The sequence below is a fragment of the Rhinolophus ferrumequinum genome, chromosome 17 (assembly GCF_004115265.2).
Source record: "Rhinolophus ferrumequinum isolate MPI-CBG mRhiFer1 chromosome 17, mRhiFer1_v1.p, whole genome shotgun sequence".
NCBI lineage: Eukaryota > Metazoa > Chordata > Mammalia > Chiroptera > Rhinolophidae > Rhinolophus > Rhinolophus ferrumequinum.
Window position 1 is genome coordinate 51,531,801 of NC_046300.1, and position 22,309 is coordinate 51,554,109.

At 42.8% G+C, this 22,309-nt stretch overlaps 1 protein-coding gene across 14 annotated transcripts in view; it reads right to left on the reverse strand.

The window, feature by feature from the left end:
* Positions 1-19,592, reverse strand: part of ERC2 (ELKS/RAB6-interacting/CAST family member 2) — a 923,425-nt gene extending 903,833 nt beyond the window's left edge. For 12 of the 14 annotated variants that reach the window (XM_033133185.1, XM_033133181.1, XM_033133184.1 and 9 more), the window contains exon 1: positions 19,401-19,526. The gene's annotated coding sequence lies outside the window, so the exon portion shown is untranslated. Of the gene's footprint in view, positions 1-19,400 lie in introns of all 14 variants that reach the window. The other 2 variants (XM_033133186.1, XM_033133187.1) reach the window with 1 other exon arrangement.
* Between the last annotated feature and the right edge of the window lie 2,717 nt (positions 19,593-22,309).

A 22,309-nucleotide genomic window follows, 5' to 3' on the forward strand; every position in this document is an offset into this window, starting at 1 on the left:
GCATAATATCTTGCTCTTTAAAAGTACTTCATGAATAAAATTCAAAGTCCAAGAGTAAGTTCCATTTAAGGCTCAAACCCAAAATAAAATCAAAGATGGTTTTACGAACCTATAAGAATACTTTCTCTAATTGAATATGGATTCATAAATAAAATATACACTCATCCACTCACTCTCTTAAAAGGCTTACGGACTCCAGAACTGTAAGCTCACGGGGGGAGAAAAGGTGGAGAGAGCCCTGATTCCTATCTACCTCAAGTATCTCAGACGATCATCTGCGATGATCTATTTTAAGACAAAAGCATTTCCTGCTATCTGCTCTAAATTAGGTTAAGTTTATTTCCATACATCTCAGCCTCAGCCCATCACCTGAGCCCTGCTGACAGGCCGTGTGAGCTGAGATCATCAGTATTTGCCAAGATTTAGTCCAACTTAAAATATCCTCCTTTTTTTCCTTATTGGCATCCCTAAACTTTTTTAAAATTTTGTGTCATAGACTACAGTTAATTTTAAAACGTTTCCAGAAGAAGATGTGGTGTTGGACAGATGTTGAGCAAGGAGTGGCCGGCCAGGAGCCAGAGGCTGCCTGCAGAGGTGTTGTATATGGCTAGGCCAGTGTTCTTTAGAATTTTGATCTAGTTGCCAACATAGAGAGATACAGACATTTCACATTAAAATCCAGATTCGGGCTTCTCCTGAAAAATCTGAAAATCTGACAATGTCAGGCCCACATTCCTACACGGCAATGACTGGTCAGAGCCACCCAGCAGCTGCCCCTTTAGGAGAGGGCACGCACCCTCCAACATGCCACGGTCACCACCTCTCCTTAGTACTTTACATACAGTCTGACTCCCTCTTTTCATGCTTGCCCCATAGGTATTTAAATTTTACTACTTCTACGCATACAAAAGATCTTAAATAAGAATTCATTCTCCTTCACCACCCACTTCAAGTCCTTTACCAAATCCTATCAAATCTACTTCCAAGATCTGTCTCAACCTGTTCCCTTGTTTCTACTTCTACCATCACCAACACGACTTGCTTAAGCTACGCCATAACCGGCTACAGCATCTCTACTTTTCGAATCCTCCTCCACTCTATTTCTCACACATCAGCCTAACTATTTTAAGGTTACAATTCTGATCACAAAATATCTCCCCTTACCCACTCAAAACCCTTCAAAACTTCCCAGTGCTCTTCGGACAAAAACCAAAATCCTTCCCATGGCCAGAGGCCCTACCAGATCTGGCCACAGCCAACAGTTCCAGCTCCTCTCTTGCCTCCCTCTCCCTCCCTGCCTCTGCGCGGGTCTTCTTTCTGTTGCTCAGATGTGTCCAGTCCCTTCCTGTCTTGGAGCCTCACACATGCTCTTCTCTTTGCAGGGCTGATTCCTATTCATCATTTCCCTCACAGCATCCAACAGCATACCCTCGACAAGGCCTATCCCATCCAAATCCGCTCTGTCAGCTATGTTCTCTCAAAGCATCATGCCTTTTTTCATGGCATGAATGACACGGCATTTTTTATTTTTTTAATAAGAGAGGCTGACTTTATCTGCCTTGCAAGTGTTGTCTGAATGGCTCTCCTTAGGCAATAGAGGAGTGACCAGGTAGCCTGGGTCCTCTGGTGCCGGTGTAGGAAAATCCTGCGTGACCCCACCAAGGGGGCCCCTCCTCACATCCTTGGTTTGCAAAATGGGGAACCATGAAGAAGAGGAATTGATATGCACAAAGGATTCTGGAGCCTCCAGGGAGGGAAGTGACTGACACCCCCGTTGTGATGCCCAAGATTCAGAGTGAGGTCTGTGGAAGGAGATGAACATGGTTGCAAATAAGACTCCAGTTCCCAGAAATAAATTACTTCAAAATAAGAGGAAGTCCTAGCTGGTGATCGGGACTCAAGACAAGTGACCAGGAGCCATGGAGAAGCTAGTATGGACGAAGCATGTGGGTGAGGTGGGAAGCTCCTGGAGCCTCACCATGCTGGGTGGAACCTGTGCAACAGGGCACAACGTGTCGTACATGGGCTGTAACGCAGAGGAGGTCCATGTGTCCTAGGCAGGGTTCCCCACAAGCAAACACTGAGATAAGGATCTGGGTGCAGGTGGTTCGTTTAGAAGCTAATCCCAGGAAGTACTAAGGGAAGAATTTGGCACTAAGACCAGGAAGTAAAGGAAGTCAATATAGGGTACGTTTTTAAGAAGGTTTCTGCTATGCAGGGGGCTCAGTCCTGCTGAAGGGGCTCTGAGAGACAACAGAAAACCTGTCTCATAGTTACACCTCCATTCATCATTGGCAGAAGGCTGCTCCCCTGGCGCGCCTGCAGCCTGTGTTACACGGAGGCCAAGAGAAAGCCCTCATGTTCCAATACAGGTCTTGAGTGCAAAGCAGATGTGGGTGGGGACATGATGGTATCTGCCCCACCACTCCTGGCACACCTGTGGCTGAGCCTGGCCACTGGGAGACTGGGCGGGCCTTCCCTTGCAGGACCTTATCGTGGTGACCTTGAAGGGCACCAGCAGCATCTTTCAGCAGGAGGAAGACCAACCTCAACAGCGACACCTTGTGGCAGAAAGATGAAATCGTGTAGCTGACTGGTTGGACAGAACCCACCCCTCTTTGGACTTGGGTGTGGGATTTATACCCAAATTCCCCTCACTGTGGGGCAGTGTGATCTCAGAGTAAAGGGTCAGGGGAGGAGACAGGGAGAAGTGAAGAGAGGTTGGGTGGAGCCCTAGTGAAAAGACCTGGAACTTCCAGCTAAGCAGGAAGGTGGGTTCCAGCATTTTTAGTTGAATTTGGACGAAGGAAACTTAGAAAAAGAGTAATCCATATATGACCCAAAAGCACTTCCACACTTCATAATTCCATTTTAATTTGTGATTACTTGTTGGGGGTTTCTCTTCCCTCCTACTTTAACCCCCTACACTGCACCCCAGGGTTTAACATTCATTCTAACGTGTGTGGGGCCCAGCTAAAATTACAAATGGAGGCCCAAATATCATATGTCTATACATTTTAAAGTTATAAATAGAGCTAACAAACTGGTAAATAAAATATATTCTATCCTCCTACCTTGACAAATATAACCATGTGGACGGTGAGGTTGGAATTTTGAGTTTAGAATTCTTGGAGTCTTCAGAGTCCTGGCCAAAACATGGTAGCAAGAGGCAGGCCTACCACAGCCAACATGCTCCTCTCCCCTCCCCTGGCTCCATCACCGCCCAGGGGCCTCACACATGTGAATTCTGCAACCTGCACACGAGGCTGGCCCCATCTATACCCGAGGCCATCAAACATTTTCTATAAAACACCAGATAGTAAATATTTTATGCTTTGTGGGCCATTCGGTCTCTGTCATGACTATTCGACTCTGCCTTTTCAGCACAAAAGCAGCCACAGACAATTTGTAACCAATTAAGTGTAGCTGTGTTACAATAAAACTTTATTTTAAAACTTTATTTTAAACTAGCTGGATTCAGCCCACAGGCAGTAGTTTGCTGGTATCAGGTCTACACTTTCACAAATAGGTACCCTCAGTAATCGCAGGCTTAAAGGTGTGCACACTGGTGGCATGGCGTGCACACTTTTAAGCCTACAATAGGGTCTGAAACCGAAGCAGACCCTGAAAGACAACTCAGGATCACTTGGGCAGGAGGTCCCCAGCCTGTGGGAACTCAGTGGAACCCCGCAATGCCAGGCACAGGTTCCAGGAAAACACTTCCACTTGGCCCCGTGCACCCCTCCCCCGTGGGGAAGGTGCAGCGAAATGAGGCCGTCTAGAGTCAGCCCTCAAAAGTCTGAGGCCCTAGGTAGGGGCTCTTCCTGCCCAGACCTAACGGTACACAGGAGGTATGCAAGAGTTTTTGAATATTTGAAAAAAACATTTTGAAGATTATGACACTTTCATCATATCCTTGAAATCACTTCCATGGCAATTAATGCAACAATTTTGTAATTGTAACCAGAGAGGTGAGACAGAGTGTTTAAAAAAAAAAAAAAAAAAGAGGGGACCTCAAAATCAGATCTGGTTAGTCATATCTCTAATTTCTTGATGTATATAGCCTTGGGAAAACTGCTTGACTTCTCTAATCCTCACTTTTCTCATCTGTAAAATGGAGATAATAGCAATACTTTACACAGTGATTTGGGAAAGATTAAATAAAATGATAGAAGAAAAGTAATTCACACAATGCCCAACATATAGTAGCTAATGCTCAATAAAAGCTAACTTTGATAAGTCCAACACGATGAGAACGGGGCACAGTGGTTTTGAACCTCAAAGTTGTCTCAGAATTCTCTCAGTCCACTAAGCTTGCCTTGTTAGACATTCCTAGTCAATAATCAGCCTACTATTCAAAAATACTCAAGCCATCAACCATTTTTTGAAACTAGAAAGAAAAATGGACATTCTCCCATCATCTGCAGGTTATAATATTATGCACCTATAAGTATTAAAAGTCCCAATAATAAGCCATTTCTTCTTTAAATGCCACAATATATGAATCGGGGAGGGGAGGGTGGGGGAAGTCCAGCTTGACACAGCAGAAATTTTCAAATGCTTTCCTATCATTCTCCAAGAAGCTCTCTGCAACTCACACATACTCATCCACAAATCATTACTCTCTCCTTTAGTTCCCCCAAACTCATTTTATAATTACTGTTTTCTATGTGCAGATTTAGCATGATTACATGTTCAGCTGCATTTGCTATATTTTATGGTAAGGTGCTGGAGTGAAGAGATTGACTATATTCCATACCTCCAGGTAAGGACTCTGTATACCTAAGTATTAGTTAATTGTGCTTTCCATTAACTATTTCCATTGTTTTAATTTCAAACACTAACAATTCTAAAAGATTAAATTTTAGGAGTGGCCGATTAGCTCAGTTGGTTAGAACATTGTGCTAGTAACACCAAGGTTGCGGGTTTGATCCCTGCATGGGCCACTGTGAGCTGTGCCCTCCTTAAAAAAAGAAAAACTTAAATTTTAAATCTAAAACACAGAAAAATGTTTGTTAAAGGAACAGACCACTATCTAGTACACAGCTAAACACAAGTTAATATGTATATATAGCAAAACCCCAAATAATAAACAATAAAAATAAAAAATCATTTGAGATGCTAAATCAAATTATTAAAAAATCATGGTTCACATAAAATGTTGATTATAACAACATTATTCATGGTCTCAAAAAGTTTGATAAATGTAACAAGTTAAGCTGGTTGCACTGAAGAGATAAATAAGGTTTTAGATCCATTTTTAAAACAACTGTGCATTTCCTTTAATCCGCAAACGTAAAATGTCGATTGATAAAGCTTTAGTTATAGTAGATATATAAAAAAATTTCAGGAATTATTGGGTCTTACACTAAAAAATCCTCAATCTGTCAACTAACACGTTTCAGAGAAAATGATAGAAAGGTAGGAAAATAACAACTCCACTCCTTTGTCCCTAAAAACCCCATCACACAAAATTTTTCTGCAGCTGAAATCAACATGTAAGGATTATGTCTAAATAGCCTTATACTAGAAAAGAATATACACATAATCACATACACAAGGAAAATTTTGGCAAATATTATAAACTATTCCCAAAAAAAAAAAATAAGAAAAGAAACCCACAACCAATAGCAAGGGAGAGGAAATGGCTTAAAAGTGCAAATTTCAGAGACAAACATTCATCTATATATTCTGGAAAGAAGAGAAAGAATAAATGTGATACCCTAATTCTGAGATCTCTCAAAAACATGACTGATCATCACATGAGCGTTTAGCAAGGGGCATTGTCAGGTGCTGAACGGCACTCAGAAACCCCTCTAAAAACTGAAATTATAGTGAATGAGAGTCAATAACTGCATTAAGTCATCATGTAACTGAGTTAAATCTCTTTGTCAGCGGACAGATAAGGATAAGCTTATCTAACATAAAAACATATTAAAAGAGAAACTATGGGACGTGGTTCAAATCTATTCAACAAATATTTCTAGAGAACAAATCAGTAATATGGTTTCCGACCTTCCAGAGACCCAAATCCCTCTCTTTCAAAAGGGAGGTCATAGCCCCCTTATTCAGGTTTACACGAGCAACTCGAATTACTGTGCAAGGCTGCCAGGTGTCTGAACATTGAAATAGAAATAGAAATAGAGGAAGAGCCCCTCTGGGAGTACAGGGCGTGGTCTCAGATGGAGAGTCCTATGAAAGAAAGACACAGAGAGAAAATCCAGTTTTTTAACCTGGGCAAGGACTGAAGAGGATGAGGTAGATCCATAGTCTTGTATGTTAAAGAATTTACAAACATCGTGAGAACCTAAGGTTGTTTGTATTTCAATCATCTGAAAACAAGTAATGTTCGGATGTGCTTGATCATCACGGCAGCCACGCCCATAGAGTTTGAGCAATAACCTGTACCTTCAAGAATCGACACAGGTCAATGAGAAAGGGGAAAAGATGAACTTGAGAATCTAAATGATGTGTTCTCACTGGTTGAAAGGTAAGGGATATCGCGTTCCTCAGCATGAAACAAAGTTTCACAGAAGTTGAATATTGTGAATACGGCGAGAGAACTGAGTCATCAGGGGTACACAGCGGTACACAGCAGGGTAGACCAGCTGACTGCCAGAGAACATTCCCAGAAGAGTTAGCATCATATTCCAGTTATAAGCAGCAATGTAGTCAATGGGGTTAAGTTAATGTTGTTAAATTGAATTAGTTATATAAAGTGTACTTAATTTCTAAATTGATTTAGGTCTTATAAAGGTGTAGGTGCTAAAACAACAACAACAACAACAACAACAACAAAAAGTGTCACCAGCTTTATGTTTACACAATGAAAAGTATCATTACAATAACAATAATTTTAGTCAACCCTGGGGTTCTACAAGAAATTATTTTCTTTAAAAGTGATCTCATCTAACTTTGAGAAGCCTTGATTAAGAGATTAAACATATACTGGGTTTGAGTCCTGAACCTCACTTGCATTATCTGTTTAACCTTGAACGAGTGAACAAACCTCTCTGAGCCTGTAAGTAACAATGGCCTCAGGAATTATAATAGCTACTTCACAAAAATAAGGTGAGCCATGATTAAATCAGAGAAAGTGCAAGTGTTTAGCACAGTGCTTGAGGCTTAGTAAATAGTACAACAACCCTCATCATCATCAGTATTAACTACAGAAACCTTGAGTTGTTTTCTTAAGGGATGATAATCCTGTTGTGAATAACTACTTTTTTGTTCTCTATTAATTTCACATGACTATGAAAGGCATTCAATTCTGAGCCTTGATGTTCCCTTCAATCTCTATGATCAGTTCTTGAAAGACAGTACAATTGATTGAATTACTCGAAATAGCAACACTAGCTATGTGGTTGATGTTACATGGATCCCAGGAAGACAACTAGACCCTTAAGTACAATATGTTCCCTCCTTGTGAGATAAAGAGGAATAACAACACTAAATATGTTGCAACGGATCTAAAGATTAGCTGGTTTTAGAAGTTTGCTAAGCAATTTGCACGAGAGTAAAATTTTAGCAAGTGCTTTACGCTAACTCCATAGTTTACTTGAGAGATTAAACTCTAGTTGCAACTACAGTAACTTCCTGAATAATGTCCCATCTACTGGCTGCCTTCTCCTCCCTGTCTCGTATCCTTGTTCACCTACCGGTGTACCCTGTATGTCCCAAATAATTACTTGCACTATTAATAGAATACTTGTCTCGGGGTCTGCTTCTGGGAGAAGTTAAACTAAGACACATAGGCAAATTTCTTAACTTCTCTAAATGTCAATTTCCTCATCATGAGAAATAATACTTGGATCATGGAGTTACTGTGAAGATTAAATGAGATGATTCTTGATGTGCTTAGCACAGTGCGCGATACCTAGTAGGTACTTAATATGAGTTTCGTGAACTTCTGGTCCCATAGTTATCCACCTTTTTGATAGAAGCTAAACTATGTCTCTCAGTTTCAGTAAAAGATTTGAAATCCAAGAGCTATTCCTTCCCATCTTCTACCTGATTAACAGCTCCCACGATTTAATATTCACAACTTAACTACAAGGGGCATCAAAGGGAACTGGAATTTTGCATCCAACTCAATTCTTTCCTTAGAAGTGGGCTGAGTCTACGAAGGACGTTAAGACAAGCTCCCAGATACCAAGCAGATCCTCCAAGGCAGAGAGATCATTACCATGGCCTCCTGACCTGGCGGATTACAGGGCTGTGGCGTTAACTGCACACAAAACTGGATATTTATCCGTTCTCTTTGGCTCAGAATGCACCATGTTAGCATCACTAAGGCTGATGATGAGGACTGAGATGCATTTCGTTTTTCCTGTTCCACAGTGTACCACATGGAACCACAGAACCAGAAAAATCCATCCAGGTGAATCTTTTGCTATGTATCATTTTATTTGCTTTTGTTTCTCTTTATTCGTTTGCCAAAATACACAGAGAATTTTGTTGGCAGAATGATCACTTAGGCCAATTAGAAAGGCAAAGGAATAGGTTACTGACTCTGGTGAACTAAACTAGACCGATGAGAAACCCAATGTCTATCCCCTGCTTTTGTAGAAAATACCTTTCTAAATATGTTTTTTTTAAAAAGCTGAACAAACAAAAGTTGACTAGACTTACATTTTAGGAAGGGAAGCTATGTTCCCCAAAATGAATGATAAAATCCTAAATTACATCTTGCCCTTTATCATAATCCCCAACGCTGTTTCCGTTTCACACATCCATAGCCTTTAACTTTGTTCTTATCCCTCCCAACTATATGTATTAATAGTTGGCCAACTTAAGTCCAAAGCGTCTGACTGAGGGTAAACACCATCCACATTGGGCATGTCTAATGGCTTCCATCTTTGCCTCAATTACATTACGTTTATGAGGCTCATACTTCTCCCAATATTACTGCCTGCATTTTCCTACTTTCCACTTACTTTCTATAAAATAATCTCAAGATTCAAGAAATATTCAAAGGATTTCACAAACGCTAATTTACAAATATAGTGACGCTGATGAAATAAAACTAGTTGTTAGCAGGTAAGGCCATGATATAGTACTGTGTTTCTCCAAAAATAAGACCTAGCTGGACCATCAGCTCTAATGTGTCTTTTGGAGTAAAAATTAATATAAGACTCGGTCTTATTTTACTATAATATAAGACTGGGTCTTTAATATAATATAATATAATATAATATAATGTAATGTAATGTAATGTAATATAATATAATATAATATAATATAATATAATATAATGTAATATAATACCAGGTCTTATATAATATAATATAACATAAGACCGGGTCTTATATTAATTTTTGCTCCAAAAGACACATTAGAGCTGATTGTCTGGCTAGGTCTTATTTTCAGGGAAACAGAGTAAATCAAATGTTGGTTCACAAGCTGATGCACAGAGGTCAAGATTAATGTATGAAAGGCAGTATAGCAATGTTACCAACTAATGTCCAAAAAGTGGTGTAAGTTGTACAAAAGTAAAGTCACAGGCAGCTGGTCGGCATGGGGCATTGAATACAGTTCCAGAACATAACTCCCAATCTTGTGCATTTCAGGGAATAATTAAACCATTTCCATTCATGAACTTTCTCACATCACTTTCAGAAGCTGTACACTATGAATTACTCCAAGTATTTCCAATTCTATTAGTCTAACAAAATCAGTTTAATTATATCCATTAACTGCAAACATTTGCAAAGGTTTTAAAATAACATCCATAGTCTCGGTGCTCTGCTCAAAACTCACTAAAAAGAATTTGGTCCCAGATGACTTGTAGAGATTCTCAAAACCAACAAGCAGTGTGGAGTCCCACTATAGATCTTTTATCAGCGGCATCTTCCCTTGGAAAATGGTCTCTTGAAGTTATTAAGGCTGAATAAATGTTTGGTCAATGAAATCAGAATGGGCACTGCTAGGATCCCCAAGGCCATATCCATAATCTTTGTTATTTTCCACGGCATCCTGCCACTCCCTCACCCAAATTTCAAACCCCATACTCCTACAAACTCCAAAAGCAGGTAGCTATTGCCATGAAAGTGGAATGAAAGGAGAATAAAGAGAATTCGGCATCTCTGGTTGTGTCAGTTCCCTACGGACACCCCTTCATGGTGACGCTTGAACCTCATCTCCTTAGTGGATCACAGGGTCTTCATGCCTGTCACTCGATCTGATTTCTCTCACCATCCCCCACCCCCAGCCAAGCTAATCTCCAGCTCCACAGGTCTACTTTCACCTCCTCAAACCCTGACTCTCCTATTCTTTTGTTCACCTTTGGACCTGGATCATTCCCTCTGTTACTTGTACCATCAACAGCAACCATACCCCAACTGACCCCACTTAGAGTTCCACCTCACCTTAGGTGTTACCTTCTTCAAGAAGCCTTCCTTCATCCTTCATCCATGAATCTCCTAAGTCCTTCCTGATAGCCTGGGTGCTCCCCCATTGGAGCTGCCACTACAACAGCCTTCTTATATGTCTGGACAATCCTTGAGACCCCCAAAACCACCTGTTCTGTTTACAGTTGCATCCCCTGTGCACAGCAGAGGGCAGGCATGAAGCAAGCACACACACATGATAAATATATAATGGTTTAACTCTTTGTCAATAAAATCCATCATGAAAGCACACCAACCATTGTTTCCCAGGATAAAATAGCTAACAAAATGACAGTTACTTAGTTGATCCTTGGCATGAAAAAACTGTTGTTAAAAAAAAGAAAATACCATTTTAGATCTGGAAAAGGGCTGGGTGATTTTTGAATCATATCAAGAAACAGAGATCCCCAAATAAGGGGAAAGCTAGTGGTAAAGCCAGAAATGGAACTTAGGTCTCTGGACTCGCAGGTCAGTGCTCACATCTCTAGATTCAAAAGAATCTGCTCTGAAGTTATTCTAAACGACTATTCATGTGGCTGAATTCAAGGTGGACCCTGTCAATGTATTCGAAGCCTGTATATGAAAAGACAGTTCTTCCTCAGACTTAACAAAAAAGGTAAAGAATATCCCTGGTGTACCCTGGCTATCTGCTCCGTGCTCGCAAGCCTGAAGAACAGCAGTCACTGAAATTCAGTTGCCTTTGTATCCACCCAGCATCAAACAGGACCTATTTTCAATGAGCTGCTAAGAATGCTAAGCTATCGTTCCGTTCACTACCCAACCTACTTCTTCCCATGGAGATCTTTCAGGAACAAGATGGCTGAATGAGCCAAAACGGGAAGCGAAGAAGGGGTAGGAGGGAACTTTACCTGACAGGAAAGAAAAAACACGCATCATCAGAAGGAAAGAAAACACATCAAAAACCCTCTCTTGGGAGCCAAATGTGAAAGTCAACAACACTGCCCCACCAGGATCCTGTCTTTTGAACCAGTCTCGTTCCTCCAGGTGATAAGTTAGCTTGGAGCCATCTGGCAGAAAGGCAGTATGGCTAATCTGCCTTAACCCAGGTACAAGAAAGCCATCTTTGTAGGAGTCTGGTGCCCACCAGTGTTACCGAGAAAATAACAAGGGATCATGGTACCAGCCCAACCTCACATCTTACAGAGCCACTCACCCCTCTACCTTCAAAGCAGAGTTCTCCGCCCCCAAAGCAGCTCCCAGACCTTAAACCCATGTTAAATCACCATGAGCCCACAGACAATGACCTTCTCACCCTGACCACAGCCACCTTGTTCTAGAGAAATTCACTTTATCAGAACTAGTAACTCCAGTGCACAACTAGGTTTAATTTCTTACATAAAATCCTGCCTTTTCTTGCTATAATTAGCCATACTGTTTTAGTGGGAAGTCTCTCATGGTTTGCATAAGGATCTGAGAGTACTCCTAAAGAACAGTCACATTACTCAATTCCCATTCAAGCTCTTGTCTTCTGAGCCACAAGGAAGTTGCCTTGAATTAATAGTTTGCTCTTAATACATTTACGGGGAATGCACTTTGCTGCCTGCAATTCATTCATACTCTGAAATCACTGAATGACAAATACCTTTAGGGGTGGAAAGCTGTAAGGCAGGAAAAAAGAAGGAACTATCAGACACCACCACCGCCGCCGCCACCACCACACACACAAACACACACACACACACACACACACACACACACCACATATACAAGAGAATTAAGTGAGAAAATGTAAAATCTGAAGAACACATCATGACAGAGTACAACTTCTGATATACGACATCTATGAACACTGCCGCTGGCCATCCATCTACAAGTGTATCCCAGAAATGCCCTCTGATCTGACCCACACCCATACTCCTCATCTGCTGGAGCTGCAATCTCACTATTGACTTCCAGGAAAAAGTAATCACTTAGTTCCTTCCTGAAAGTTCTTGGCTGCATCGCTGGTTGTCTCTCTCTCTCTCTCTCTCTCTCTCTCTCTCTCTCATTTTGCTAAGTGCCCACTAGGTGCCAGCAACTAGAGATTTCCTGGAACTTCAAAGCAACAGATCTAGAAGACAGAAGTGCAGACGGATTGCCCAAAAAGTTAAAAGCAGACCTGGAGGCACAGCCTTGAGTAACAAGTTCTAAGGAAATCCAGCTAGGGCAGAAGCTGAACTGGCCCAAGAGAGGGGTGACCAAGTATATCAGCAATTAAGTCAATGAGATAGTGGCCGTGAATAGCAAATCACATGGAGGACTGGGTCCTAGCTGTGAAAGGGAGACAGCCTGGCTCTTCTTGGTGCCTTTGGCATTCACACCGGTGGGGCTCAGTTGTTGTTCTATTGTAATCATAGGGCCACATGGCCATAGGTAATTTAGCAGCCTTGAGGGTCAGTCAGGACTAAAATTCTGGCTCTGCCATGGCACGAACACAGAGTACATTATTCATTCATTCAACAAATATTTATTGAGTATTTGCTTGCTATGTATCAAACAGTCTTCTAGGCACTGTGGATACAGCAAAAGGCAAAAGCTTATCAAATTCTTTGAGCTTTAGTTTCATCACCTGTAAAATAGGGATAATACACCTACCTTTAGAGATAGGATGAAATAAGGGATATAAAGCACCTAGCACTTAGTAAATGCTCAATAGATGGTGTCCATAGAACAGAGCAAACTTATCCATGATCCCCCAGCTAGAGTGTAAGCTCCAAGTGAGGGATGGTCTATGGTTTACTTCTAGACCCCTCGTGCTGATGTCCAATGCTAGCTGGCTGAAAGCTTTGCCCATTTAGTGACTCAGGGATCCAGGCCGATGGAGGCTCCATCTCAACACGTGCTTCCATGATCATCATAGTGGAAGAAGAGAGCACTGGATGGTCTCACTCTGGAAATTAATTCTCAGCTGTAAAACAGGCTCTAGCATAGAAGTGACACAAGTCACTTCCAATATATGCCTGGAAAGAGAAAAAGTGGCTATGGGAACATTAGCAGTCTCTACCACAGATGATACTAAGACACAACAAGCTGTGGAATAACAAAGGGATTTGTTAAAGAGGGTGTTCAGATACAACATCTAGACAGCTCTGAGGTTCACATAATCCTGGACCTGGGCGAGCGTGCAAGGGGTCATTTTAGAGCAGTGGCCTCAACATAAAGACTTCTCAGACAACATAAACCTGGACCCGGAATTTTCAGGGCAACTCTACTTTTTTCTGTAAATATACTGAGGGTTCAGATAAGCTTTTATTTAGGAAACAAAAAAAAAAGTTCCTACAGCTGAAAAACATTTGAAAACCACTAATGTAAACCAAATCCTTTATTTTACAGATTAAAAAAGTAGAGAGGTGGGGGGAAGGGAAGCCCAGGAAGTTAAAGTGACCCAACCCCCAAGGAAGCTCCAGAATGTTTAGCAGATGTAGAAATACGGCCACTGACAGAATTCGTTGTACTGTTGCACCACCCTCGGGCCTTACCCTTCAACTCTGCTACCTTGAACTGGCACAATGGAGACAGACCCAAACCGAAATCATGTCATAGAGAGTCATCAACAGTTCAATAAATGGTATGAACGATAAGTAGAAGTCCCCATCCTGTTGCACTACATAATGATTCACATCCCATTAGCAATTCTCTACATTACTCATTCCCTACTTCCTGGCAAATGTGAAGCCATTAGAAGTTAATACTAACCTTCAGGAGACTTGCGTTTTGTTCTCAGATTACAGGTTAACAGTCAACTATGACTTGTGTTCACTGGATTCTATTCTCTTACATTCCCAGGTTTGCTTTGCACCCAGCTTTTCCTCTACCCTCAATCACACTAAAGCATTGGGTGCCACATACTTGAGACTCAATGGTTTCCCACCCTCCAGTCTCTGTCATTTTCAAATCATCGTATACTTGCTGGCCCATAAATAAAACTCAAACTTTTCAACCTGGAATCCAGTTGTTTCCTCAGTCTTACCACAACCTACTTTTCCAACATTATCTCCACGGTGGACTTATCCTGACCAAAGGCGAGATGATGGGCCTAAGAGTCAAAATGACATAGTAATGAATCCTAGGTCTTGTAAAAGTTCCTTCATCTGAGTTTTGATGTTCTTACCTATATCATAGATATAACAGGTATGTTGGCTCTTGAGAAGGTATGTATCAGTGAGGAGTATATTTCACTATACGTAACAAATAGTACCTTACAAGTAAGGAGTTTATTTGTTTTATGCAATAAGTACAGGGGAAGGCAGTCTAGGCTGGCACTAAGGCTCAACAATATCATCAAGACCAAGATCCTGCCAGGTTCCAGCGTTGACGTTTTTAAAACATCGCTTCACCTTTGCTGTTGTAGTTGGCTCTGCCCCTCCAGGCACTGCACCTGTATTCCCAGTAACAAGAAGCAGAAAGGGACCAAAAGCTGCTGAGGTCTACCAGCCAAGTGTGTGCTCCTCACTGAGCTTCAGGAAAGTCCCCACCCAACAACACCACTTACATTACTGCAAGACCTGAGTCTCATGGCCCCTCCAGGCTCTAAGAGAGTCTAGGAACGTGAGATGGGCATATTCACATAGCAAACAAAACGGAGGTTCTTTTAGTTAGAAAGGAGAGAATAAATATCGAAGTGGCCACCACCGATATCTACCCCAATATCAAATTATTTTATGGAAAGTGCTAAGCACAGGAACCTAGCACATAGTTAACTATTCAATAAGAATGTAACTCTAATTACACTATTATTATAATTATTATTGTTATTACTATTTACTTATCTTACCCTCTGACCAAATGGAATAACTCATCATATCCCAATGTGTTCCTTACAGTTCTACTGTTCTCTCTGTATCTCCAACACTATGCTTGCTTCCAGGTCCAGGGAAATGTCATTTCATCCAAGAAGTCTTTCCTGACACCTATTCCTTATTAAGTGCTACAGTGGCAGGACCCACAGCAGACAATCGCTCCTGGTTCATCACTCCAGTGAGCAGTGCCTTGGAACACAGTAGGTTCTAATAAATAGTGCCCTGATACTTGAAGTAATTTATATACATGCTCATACCTGCTTTTACAGTCTGTCCTCTAGAACCGAACATGGTATATTCTTGAAATGCAAAAGTCAAACACTAGGTTCATATGTCATGAAGCCAGGGTTTCTAGTGAGGGAATAAAGACTGCATTCCCCAAGGAGGAGAAGGAAAAAATGATAAAATTCTCTAATAACACCATACTTTTTACACACAATGGGAGTTCAGATTATAGTTCATCAAATATCCCCTCCCTACTATGGGCAGAGTCTACTTTTACCCATAGATATTGGACTTCTCTATGTGACTTGCTATGTCCAAAAAGGTTGTTTGTGGAAATGACATATGTCTGTAGAGTTTGGCTTCACTCTTGAATTCAATGATCTGCATGAGAAGACCATGCCCCCAAGTAGCTGTGATCCCATCAGCCTGGGCCCCAGAACACATGTGGAACAGAACGGGACCCAGCCTGCAGCCTACAGCAGAGCCCCAAGGAGTCCAGCCTAGATCAGCCAAATCACATTCAACCTAAAGACTCATGAGTGTGAGAATAAATACCTGTTGTTGTAAGTCAGGGAGTTTTGTTATGCAGCAAAAGTTGACTGATATATCCTTTACCATTTGATGTATTTTAGCATTTCTTACATATTCACTCATTTTGGGTTTTTTCTTCACATAAGGAAGAACAGGCTGAAGAATTTCTGCCTTTGGTACACCCAGTGAGTTCTATCTTTGGATCAACTGGTTTACACTTATGAGACCTACGTTATCATTAACATCAACGCTTTTCTGCTCTCCATTTGTTCTACTATCTTTCTAAAATAAGGAAAATCACAATCAAGTATCAAGGAATAATATAAACATTGCTGAAACTAAACTGTTGACTGGCAAGTAGGTCTCCCATATGATAGCCAGAAGGTTAACTTCTTAGCTGATAAAAAGGGTTAAAGGACATTGTAGTAAAACAAAAGAAAAATGTAGATTGTACAAAGTCAACCTCAACAAGTCAAAGACGATCTATCTGTTGAGGTGAATTTGTGGACTCCAAAACCATTCATCTAAACACAATTTTCAGGATACCAGTTTGGCAAACTACAACCATTGAGTTTCACCAGTGGGAAGACACTGAGAAGACTTAAGTCTTGTGACTTTTCCACCATAATAAAACAAGAGGGCCATACTATTTTAATAAAATCATTTTAAATACAGTTATATTTAACCACTGATGAAGAACAGTCTCTTTACAAATGAAAGAGAAAATAAAATTCCAATCCCTTGGCAGAAAAAAAAACAGTAAATTGAATGATGTTAAGGGCATGTATTCAACCAAGACCTATTAAAAATTCCAACTGGAAATTTAAGGTATCGAGAGAAATTGAAGAGTGTGGATTTTGTTTTGTTTTACCTTCTTTTAGGTCATCATCATTAAATTTGGAATCGAATTTCCATTGGGCCAGCCAAAGCTGACCTACTAGAAATATATAATACACATTACAAAATTTGCCTATTGATGGAATCCACAGCCTTCAAAGTGGCAAGGCAAATAGGACAGTGCAAAGACCATCAGCACTACCGTGGACTCTTAACAGAATAAACCCTGTGTATGCTGGCAGAGTCCACACCTGGGACTGGACATATGCAGACCACACAACCAGAATTTGAATTCAAGGCCATGGCCAAGGTCATAGGCTCTGGATCAGAGAAACCTGGCTCAAGTTCTCACTCTCACTTGTGTCAAGATACTCAAGCTGTGTCAAGATACTTAATTGCTTTAGTTTCTTCTATCAAGAATTTGGTGATAATAATAGTACCTACCTCATAGGGGTTCTGCAAGATTTAAAAAAGACAATGCATGGAAAGTACTCAGCAAAGTGCTAGCATATACAATAACAACAGTACTACCTTGATAAACCTGGCTCCTACATGAAGACTATCCTAATCAGTGTACTCTGGCTCCTACTCTGCTCATGAAATGCTGAATGTACAGCTTTGTATTCACACCCAGGTACAGCTTCTATGAGGTGGCAGCTCTCTGGATCAACCAGTAATTTTTCCACTGAATTCAGGAAGACGGGGGTTAAAAAAATAGGCTTTTCACTAATAGAACATTGAGAAGGATAGAAGGATCTGGTCCTTCCACCCACAATCCATCCACCCGTGAAAGTCTTGCTGGTGAAAGCAATGCTTCCATCACCATCCACACACCGCCCCTCCAAACTGTGCTGAGCTTTTATGAAAGCACAGAAGCAAACTGATAAGATGGCTCACCTTAGAAGCAAACTCACCTCAAAGGCAAACTCTTCTACCCTCCAGAAAGGATCTGACTTCACCCCACTGCCACCTCGAAACTGACATCCAAACTGGAAATGAAGAAGGAAGCCTGCACTTCCAGAAGTTGAGTTACACTGTCAAAAACTAAAAGAATTCCTTCTATTCGTGGTAATTCTGATAAAACATGCTTGCCTGCTTCAAAAATATCTTATGAATCCATCCAGGAGAACCAAGAGCCAAATAGTGTATACTGAGAAACAATGTGACTTTACAAGGACAAGAGTGACCATAGGAGACAAAGTGCCACACCCTTTTCCAGATAGCTCAACAGTAAATGGTGTCTCTTATAAAAGGAGCCCGCAATTCTAGAGAAATAGGTGGAAAATTCTAACCCACAACATTCTCCCCCGCCCCCATTTCATTCTTTACACAGATCCATTTCATTTTCATTTTTAAACCAATGGCCTGAGCATCCCCCCCTACTACAACTAATATGGGGGTGAGGGGAGAGACAAACAAAAGTCAAACAATACTTGCTTCTAAGGCCATTTTTGAAGACTTTTCTCCCCGTTTGTCTGCCTCTCTCAGCTGGATCCTCATACCTGGTGGAAACCAATGGTTAAGTAAAACCACTGATTTTAAAAAGCCAACCAGGAAACTAACCATGACAAGTGGGAGCTGCCCTCCTCCGCCGAGCATTGATTGGCTCTTGGGGTTGCACCGGTCCCTGTTCAGCCCACATAAATGGCAGGTGTGGCTGTCAATCACACAGGGAACTGACAATTCACCGCTCCCGGAGTAAATTGCCTTTCATCTAGCAAAGGCAGGTAGCCGCCTAAAATCGATCCGCTAGTAACATAGCGGACCCTCCCTCTCTGGCAAGGAGAACAGAGACCCCTACGTACGAAATAAATAAGACAGGGCCCATCGGAGAGTTTACGATCGCTGTTATATTATCCCGCACCAAAGTAGCCCTTAATCTTCACTGTCCTAAGATGATCTTTCAAGGGATCAGATAGTAATTTTTTCTTTAAAAAAGGCACAATCCTCTAAGTACCTCTATTCTTGTATAATTCAGAGATGGGGAGCAAGAGGGAAGGAGTGTCGTTCAGTTTAATTTCACATCGTATTCGTTTTCATACACCACTACCTCCTACCCTTCCCATTAAATCCAGCTTCGTTTTCCCTGACACGGATTTTTTTTTTTTTAACACGTTCCCCTCAGAGTCCAGCGAGGCAGCCTGGGACCCCACCCCCTGGGCTGGGGCTCCACCTTTCTCCACTTTGTTCTGCTTGAGGTTCCCTCAGACCCTTGCCCCCGCAAACCCCCATCCCTCGAGGCAAGAGGGGGAAAGCCAGACGAAAGAAGGGAGCTGGAGAGAAGAAAGACGATGGCAGTGAGGGTGGCTGCCGAAGAGGGATTGCGGGAGGTGGCCCGGGCCGCCGGGACGAGAGGACGGCGCCCGCGCACCGGAGGAAGCCGTGCACTTGTTCCAATCCGGGGGTTTCTACATTAAGACAAATCCTCCTTTAGGCCGCCCCATCTTTTCCCCCGCCCCAGAAAGCCCCGGTGGAGGCGGATGGTTCACCCCTCGGCTCTCCCCGATAACGCATTGCAGCTCCCCACGAGTGAGGGGCACCGGCACGAGAGACACCGGGACACGGATGCCCGCAGAGAACCGGGCGCCCAGAGCCCCCGGCCCCGGCGTCGACGTCTCACCTTTCCGATGCTCGCCCCGGGGCCGTCCCACATGGATTTTTACAACCTCACGTCGCCTTGGCCCCGGGCGGCCGGGAGGAGCCGGAGCCGGCGCCGGAGCGCGAGCGAGCCGGAGCGGGAGGAGGAGGAGCCGGGCGGGAAGGGAGGGAGGGAAGAAGGGAGGGCACCTCTCCGAGGGCCGGGGCCCGGCGCGGGGCCGGGCGGGACTGACGGCCGAGGGGGCGGCACCCGCCGCAGTCCCGAGACGCGCGCTCGCGCGGCGCAGCCGGAGCGGCGCTCCTCCCGGCTCCCAGCCCGGCCGCTCCGCGCGCTCGCTCGCTCTCTGGCCGCGGCCCTGACTCACATTCCCAGCATTCCCGAGGAGCCGCTAGGGGGGCCGGGGCTGGGACGCGAGCGCCTCCGCGGGGGCACAGAGAGTACCCGGTCCGGGCGTGGTGCGGCTGGCGGGGGTCTCCGAACCGCCTTTTACCTGGAGGCCGCCGTCTCGAAGCACCTCGCCCCCTTTTCTGTCCCCGATGCTTCTTCCCAGGCACCCCTCTGCAAAAGCTGCCAAGCACTACCGGACTAGTCAGGTGGCTGCAGCGATGGCAGGGGCAGGGATGGCACTTGGTGGAGGAGATGGCAACTATCAATTTAAGCTTCAGAGTTTCCCATACCCTGGCACCCTCCCATTAAGCTTCATCTTCTTTAGGAGGATGAAGGGATTTCATAAGATTTTTACTTTCTTGTTCGCCCAAGGAAAGGAGAGAATGGAAGATGAAGGAAGGGAGCAAGAAAAAAATGTATCATCATCGTTGCCATCATTCATCAAGTGCCTCCTCTGTGCCCTACAATGTGCTTGTATCGTCCCATTTGAGGTAGAAGGCTGGTGTTTGAGTTCATTCACACACACACACACACACACACACACACACATACACCTCAAGGTAAGGTGCAAGAGGAGTTGGACAAGTTTTTCATTGGACCTACCTTCCACCCAGCGAGTTGGAGCCCCAGCTGCTACCATTTTGTATTAGCGAGGAGACTGGAAATGTCATGGGTATCTCCAGATTTGGTCTCTCACTGAGGAGTCCATTTGTAGGATTACAGCAGTAATTTCCTTCCAGAACTGATGAGTCGGCTTCCAGCAATTTCAGTGGCCCGATCGAAATATCTCCTGCTGGGAAGCTCAGACAAATTAAGCAAATCCAGCCATAGGATGTCTGGGTAAGCAGAGGAATGGAATCAGCATCGTGACGAGGGATGGCTATCCTTTCCTCCCCTGATGGGAATTCAAATATTAAATGAAGGAAATGGATGCTGAAATAGGAGGATGTCTTCCTGTTTGGGCCCAAATGCCCTAATGTTTAAGCCTTCCTTTTACACTTCTGCTATTTAAGGTTTTTCACAGACTCATGGTCCCTGAGGTGTCTTTGCCCTCAACGTTTTCTTTTCGTCAGTCACCAAGAGACCTGCACTCATTCTGTTGACCTGGATGCTCCCAGGGGCAAAACCAAGCTACACCTATCGTGTTTAGTTTCCCGCGTGCACCCTTGACAGCCTTGGCTGAAAAGGCTTGTTACATATTTTTTTTAAAGCCATTTTGAGAATCCTTTGAGAAGTCATAAAACCCCATATCTTTTGAAATGTGACCAGTGTTTATTCAGTACCTCCGATGTGCAGCACTTTTCTTCACGACTCTCACAAAAACTCTGTAAGATGTTTACTGTCTTTCAGAAAAGTCAGATGATGTACCCAGCTGGAAATGTACGTAAACCCATGCCTAAGGTTCACTGTTCTTGGCCACCCATTCTCTCTTCCTTTAATCCATGGGTTCTAAACAGGAACCCTTATACTTCATGGGGACAATTTCTTATCTATATGCCTATCAACATTTTCCCCCAGAGAGAAGATCTATGGGTCTCATCAGATTTCTTTCACACTTGGTCCTTGAAAAAGTTAAAAGTAATCACTTTAAATAGAAGCAACTTCCTATAGTAGAACAGGATTGGAAGTTTTAGAGATATTAAGTAAGTCATCTTTACCCTCTCTAGGACTTAGTTTTCTCATCTGAAAATTAAAAGCTGAACTAAAGGATCTTAAGATCCCTTCCAGAGCCAATATTCTCTAACTTTCTGTTTAAATGTATGTACGCACACACACAGAGAGAGAGAGAGAGAGAGAGAGAGAGAGAGAGAGAGAGAGAGAGCTCAAAATGCTTATAAGCAGCCATTGCAGGATCTCACCCATGAGGACAGAAAATTTTAAAATGTGTTATGTTTTATAAAACCTATTATGTGGCTTTAGGATTTTTGTTGGTTTTTCTTTTGTTTTGTTTTGCTTTGCTTTATTTGTTCTTCATGTCTTTCCCCATTATGGCAATCCATTCTCCAGCAAGTCAGTGGAAGTACACTTTATGGCAGGTATTTTTTTCTCACATATTTGTTCATTCATTCACTCAACAAATACTTACTGACAGCTACCCTGTGCTAGTCCTATAGGTTCAGAGCCCTTGCCCTCAAGGACTGTACAATGCAGTAAGTGAGAGAGACAAGAAAACAGGCCATTACAATACTGCTTATGACGGGACAAAGCTCCAAAAACTGGAGGAGCACACAGAAAGGACAGCCAACCTTTTCCCTGAGGTTCAGAAAATGCTTCTCAAGGAAATGTCATCAAGTTTCTTTGTCACATCCGACTTTCCTGCCCTACCCTGTGCTCAGCCTACAACAGCAGCCTGCATGCTCTGTGAACCCAGCCATAGGACACTGGATGTCTCGTGGACACCTGCCTCTGGGTGGGCTATCACAGGCTTTCCGAAATATTTGAAACTGGGCCATGAGAATGAGTCAGCCGGTTGGTACTGAATGGTGAGCTTGTAGACTGTGGTGGCCCAAATCAGAACTATGGCACCCAGACTCGGATATCTC